This window comes from Sinocyclocheilus rhinocerous, unplaced genomic scaffold (assembly GCF_001515625.1).
Source record: "Sinocyclocheilus rhinocerous isolate Xijiao unplaced genomic scaffold, SAMN03320098_v1.1 scaffold2966, whole genome shotgun sequence".
Taxonomy (NCBI): Eukaryota; Metazoa; Chordata; class Actinopteri; order Cypriniformes; family Cyprinidae; genus Sinocyclocheilus; species Sinocyclocheilus rhinocerous.
The window spans coordinates 851358-857545 of record NW_015634018.1 but is presented as its reverse complement, the minus strand read 5'-3'; the positions used below and the strand labels follow the sequence as shown (position 1 = coordinate 857545).

At 31.7% G+C, this 6188-nt stretch overlaps 1 protein-coding gene across 2 annotated transcripts in view; it reads right to left on the bottom strand.

Annotated features, from left to right (window-relative positions):
- Positions 1–2109: 2109 nt before the first annotated feature.
- Positions 2110–6188, bottom strand: part of LOC107745106 (uncharacterized) — an 18597-nt gene continuing 14518 nt past the window's right edge. For both annotated transcript variants that reach the window (XR_001640568.1, XM_016558946.1), the window contains exon 5: positions 2110–2350. The gene's annotated coding sequence lies outside the window, so the exon portion shown is untranslated. The remainder of the gene's footprint in view (positions 2351–6188) is intronic.

Genomic DNA, 6188 nt, shown 5'->3' with positions numbered 1-6188 from the left:
ACAAAAAATAATAATAAAGTTTTATTTATTATAATATTAATCAACTGTAATCATAAAATAAAAACAGACAATGATAGATCATACCGCTTAAATAAAGCTTCTTCATTGGCATCAATGGTTCCATCTTTCCATTTCACATAAGGTTCTTCAAAGTGACAAAATGTTCTTTAGGTGATTGAAATAGGATAATAATATGAATGTGTTGTTAATTGAATATACTGTATTTGTATGAATGTACCTGTCAGTGCTGCTGGTTGAGCGCTGCTGTGTCGCTGTCCTCCAGGGAAGGCAGTAGGTTGTATAGTTATCTCCTGATGGGGCAAAATCACTGCCCTGAAACCACACAACCTACTACCTCACCCTGAACGAACATCAGGAGCGGTCCTGCAAAATAATCAACCTCATGGCAAAGACCGTGCTCGAAATGCATGCTGAGACCTCGAGATGCTGAAATATTCTCCAGACTTGCATAATGTGAATGAAAAATGATGAACACTTTTGAAGCGCACATCTGCGAAAACGTCCCTCGAAAAAACTGCAGCGGAAGCCGTGGGGAAAATCCATCACGGTGATCTGAAATGTTTCTTAACAAAAGATCTTCTGGGAAAATCTAGAAATCAATTCATCATTCAATCCCAATATGCACATCGTGTAATTCTTTAGTAGTAGTAGTTTTAATATTTTATTGATGGATGTTGTCCATTCCAGAGACTTCATCTGTCCAACCCAGTCTGGTCTAGTTGTGTTGCGGCAGGGTTATTATAGTTAGCTAAACCTAAAACCATAAAAAAGAATAATAATAAAAAATTTTATATTAAAATAAAATATAAAAACCAAACCTATTTTATTTGCATTTTTCAGCTTTCAACATTCTCATTTTTTAGTTGAAGTATTAAAATAACAAATCAAATAAACTAAAACTAATAAATAAAAAGTAATAAAAACTATGTTGACATTAAAAAAATGAAAATAAAACTAATAACAATGTCAGAAACGCACTAAAACCTTAAATAAATATATATACATAAAATTACACTTATTAAATATATATATATACAATATTAAAATTACAATAAATTATTATGTATTAAATATATAATAATTATTAAAATCTATAACATTTATATAAATAATATTAAAATAAATGTATATTAAAATAAAATATAAAAACCAAACCTATTTTATTTGCATTTTTCAGCTTTCAACATTCTCATTTTTTTAGTTGAAGTATTAAAATAACAAATTAAATAAACTAAAACGAATAAATAAAAAGTAATAAAAACTATGTTGACATTAAAAAAATGAAAATAAAACTAATAACAATGTCAGAAACGCACTAAAACCTTAAATAAAATTGAAAACAGTAAATCTAAAAATATTTAAAAATATATAAAATGTATAAAATAACACGCACACGCACGCACACGCACACACACACACACACACAATCTCATTAAAACAAATAAAAATATAATAAAAATCAGCCTTATTTCAGCTACTTGCCACATTTCTCATTTTGTTTAGTTTAACTTGAAGTACTAAAATTACAAATTAAAATGAATAAATAAAAATGCATAAAACTACAGAAACATATTTAAAAAATAATGTCAAATGCCGAAAAAAATAAAAAAAATCACATGAAAACTTTACCTAAATTTAAAATGAAAACTGAAAATACTCAAATAAAATCTAATTCAAAATATTAACAAAAACGATAATAGTTTATCAATAATACTGAAATATCACTGGCCCATGTTTTGTGTCCATCCGTCGTCGGGCTTAAAGAGGAAGATGACGGTGATTTTACAGCCTCTTCAGGAAAGACAGTAAGTTGTATAGTTATCTAACAGGAAGGGTGTCACCCTAAAACTATACAACCTACTACCTCACCCCAAAGGACAGTGGGATCCGCTGGAGAGACGTCCTCGCTTCAGCCCGACTGAAAACCAGCTCATCAATACAGCACGCCAGCCATATAAAGCAGGGGTCTTCGACAGCATCTAGTGGGTACAGTGGAAAGCTATTTATTCAGCTTTCGGATGATGCATAAATCTCAATTTTGAAAAATGGACCCTCATGACTGGTTTTGTGCTCCAGGGTCACATATGGAGAGCGGAAATGAACTCAGATATGAAACAAGCAATCAATTTAAGTGTAAAAGCAGCCTAAAAGATAAACACGTTAGTGAAAAATTGCGTGTGTGGATTTGAACCGGCACCTTTCAAACTCATCTCAGTCTCATCACTGCGCGTCTCTCCTTCCGTCTGTAATAAAGAGAGATGAGTCTCTGTCAGGATCTGCTTTTATGGTCAGTGTGTTCTTCAGTAATAAGGAAAGGAAAGATCAGTCTCTAAAAGGAGAATAAACAAACACATTCATGACGTGGCCTGGTGGGAGCTGCACATGCGTTACATCCTGGCACTTCTGTGGAAAACCCAAGTCTGAGTCTAGTTTGGTCATTTCCCAATCCCTACCTGCCTTCTCCATATTGTTTCTATCTGCTCTACTGTCAACACAAAACCTCATTAGATATTTATAAACATGTAAATATTTAATTGCATTTAAATTTAGAGTAAAACAAATGAAACAATAAGATGAAATATTTAAATAAGCATTTCAATTACTTATTTATATATTTTATTTCAAATTGAAACATTTGTTTAATGTGTTTATTTTTTTATTTTAATATTTTAATATTAGAGTTAAAATGAAAAAAAGTTATTTTAATTATTTATTTACCTAGGTTAATTAATATTTAAATAGTTGTTTAATATTTGGTTATTTTAAGTATTTATTTAAATAATTTTATTTTTATTATTTAACTTTTTTAAAACTCTAATATTAATCTTGGCTTTGAACTTTTTTACTAACAAAGGTTTTGATTTATTGACTAATTTAATGAAAGTCAAGTCTAAAGTTTGCAAATATTTTTGCGTACATTAAGACAATAAATAATTAAGAGTTTTTTTATACAAACATTTTGAATTTCTAAAGCATGAATAACATGAGCATACCAGTCAGACTTACTGACCTTGACACACAGCTTTTGTTTTATTTAGGTTTAGTTTTAGTACTTAAAGTTGAATCAAAATGAGAAATGTTGCCTTGGCAACTAGTTGAAATAAATGTATTATATTTTATTTTTTACTTTATATGTTTTTTTTAATGTTTTATTTCAGTTAACATTTATATTATTTCAAGTAATGCATTATTATTATTATTTATGGTTTTGGTTAACTATAATAACACTGTTCCAGACTTTTTAAGATCACAGGACAGTCACATGACCTTGACTTTAAGCCCAACAAAAATAGAATCATAGATGTTGCCTTGGCAACTAGTTGAAATAAATGTATTATATTTTATTTTTTACTTTATATGTTTTCTTTAATGTTTTATTTCAGTTAACATTTATATTATTTCAAGTAATGCATTATTATTATTATTTATGGTTTTGGTGCAGACGGGAGGAAATCCAGACAGCTGAGTTTGCTCAGCAGACACTAAACAGGGCAGGAGAGGCTCGACGGCCCCCGGGTTCACAGAGCAGAGGCCTGAAGCAGCTTCTCTTATATGCCAACAGCTCCTGTTACAGATGTGAGGGACTCTGGCTGAGGGGGAGGACGGATGCAGACGCCGCGGCCCCTGCATGATCTGGAGCCCAGAGCGCATGAGTTACAGTGCAGGGCTCGGAGGGCGAACGCAGCTAGAAGACAAAGTCACAAACTATAATAACACTGTTCCAGACTTTTTAAGATCACAGGACAGTCACATGACCTTGACTTTAAGCCCAACAAAAATAGAATCATAGTTCAGAAATCAAAAACACGCTCATCAACTAAGAGGTCTGTTCGTGTCATTGCCTGTACAAATTGCATATAATGAATAAACTACTGGATTGAAAACCCCATAAAACTGTGCTACTGCACTACCCAGCACACCCTTTAATCAGGATCGCCCTGCGACGATGCTGCGGCCCCAAGGGGCCCCAGGTGCAGACGGGAGGAAATCCAGACAGCTGAGTTTGCTCAGCAGACACTAAACAAGGCAGGAGAGGCTCGACGGCCCCCGGGTTCACAGAGCAGAGGCCTGAAGCAGCTTCCCTTATATGCCAACAGCTCCTGTTACAGATGTGAGGGACTCTGGCTGAGGGGGAGGACGGATGCAGACGCCGCGGCCCCTGCATGATCTGGAGCCCAGAGCGCATGAGTTACAGTGCAGGGCTCGGAGGGCGAACGCAGCTAGAAGACAAAGTCACACGTATGCAGCGCAAAAATGCAAACATGCACAGTTCAGTAGTTTTGGGGTCAGTACGATTTTTATTTATTTTTTTAAAGAAATTAATACTTTTATTCAGTCATTGCATTGATCAAAAGTAAATACATTTATAATGTTAAAAGTATTTCCATTTCAAAGAAATGCTGTTCTTTTGTACTTTCTATTTATCAAAGAATCCTGACAAACATGTCTGTTTTATTATTATAATTTTATTTATTTTTGTTGCAATTTTGAGAAATTTTGAGAATTGAGAGATAAACTCAGAATTATGAGAAAATAGTCAGAATTGCAAGATATAAACTTTTTTATTCAAATTTTTTGGATATTGCATTGAAAATGCTAGATTAGAAACAAATAAAAAACTTAAAGCAGATGGAAATAAAATAGTAAATGTTTAAAAAAAAATAAAAATTTGCATTAAGACCGTATGTCATTATTATTATTATTTATGGTTTTGGTGCAGACGGGAGGAAATCCAGACAGCTGAGTTTGCTCAGCAGACACTAAACAGGGCAGGAGAGGCTCGACGGCCCCCGGGTTCACAGAGCAGAGGCCTGAAGCAGCTTCCCTTATATGCCAACAGCTCCTGTTACAGATGTGAGGGACTCTGGCTGAGGGGGAGGACGGATGCAGACGCCGCGGCCCCTGCATGATCTGGAGCCCAGAGCGCATGAGTTACAGTGCAGGGCTCGGAGGGCGAACGCAGCTAGAAGACAAAGTCACACGTATGCAGCGCAAAAATGCAAACATGCACAGTTCAGTAGTTTTGGGGTCAGTACGATTTTTATTTATTTTTTTAAAGAAATTAATACTTTTATTCAGTCATTGCATTGATCAAAAGTAAATACATTTATAATGTTAAAAGTATTTCCATTTCAAAGAAATGCTGTTCTTTTGAACTTTCTATTTATCAAAGAATCCTGACAAACATGTCTGTTTTATTATTATAATTTTATTTATTTTTGTTGCAATTTTGAGAAATTTTGAGAATTGAGAGATAAACTCAGAATTATGAGAAAATAGTCAGAATTGCAAGATATAAACTTTTTTATTCAAATTTTTTGGATATTGCATTGAAAATGCTAGATTAGAAACAAATAAAAAACTTAAAGCAGATGGAAATAAAATAGTAAATGTTTAAAAAAAAATAAAAATTTGCATTAAGACCGTATGTGTGTATATATATATATACACACATATATTTTTTTTTCTTCTTTTTTTTTTGTAAAATTACATTATTTTATCTTAAATAAAATATCAAACAACAATAACAATATCCTGTTGTCCATACACTAATTTTTATTCAGATTTTGGGATATTGCATAAAAATGCTGGATTAGAAACAAATAAAATTAAGCAGTATGGAAATGAAATAGTAATTGATTTAATTATATATGTGTGTGTATGTGTATATATATATATATGTGTGTGTTGAAAAATTACATTATTTTATTTTATCCAAAGTAAAATATCAAACAACAATAACAATATCTTGCTGTCCAAAAACCAATTTTTATTCAAATTTGGGCTATTGCATAAAAATGCTGGATTAGAAACAAATAAGAGAAACAAACATATAAAAGATTTAAAAATAAAAATGTGCATTAAGAATTGAGAGATAAACTCAGAATTATGAGAAAATAGTCAGAATTGCAAGATATACACTTTTTTATTCAAATTTTTTGGATATTGCATTGAAAATGCTAGATTAGAAACAAATAAAAAACTTAAAGCAGATGGAAATAAAATAGTAAATGTTTAAAAAAAAATAAAAATTTGCATTAAGACCGTATGTGTATATATATATATATATATATACACACATATATTTTTTTTTCTTCTTTTTTTTTGTAAAATTACATTATTTTATCTTAAGTAAAATATCAAACAACAATAACAATATCCTGTTG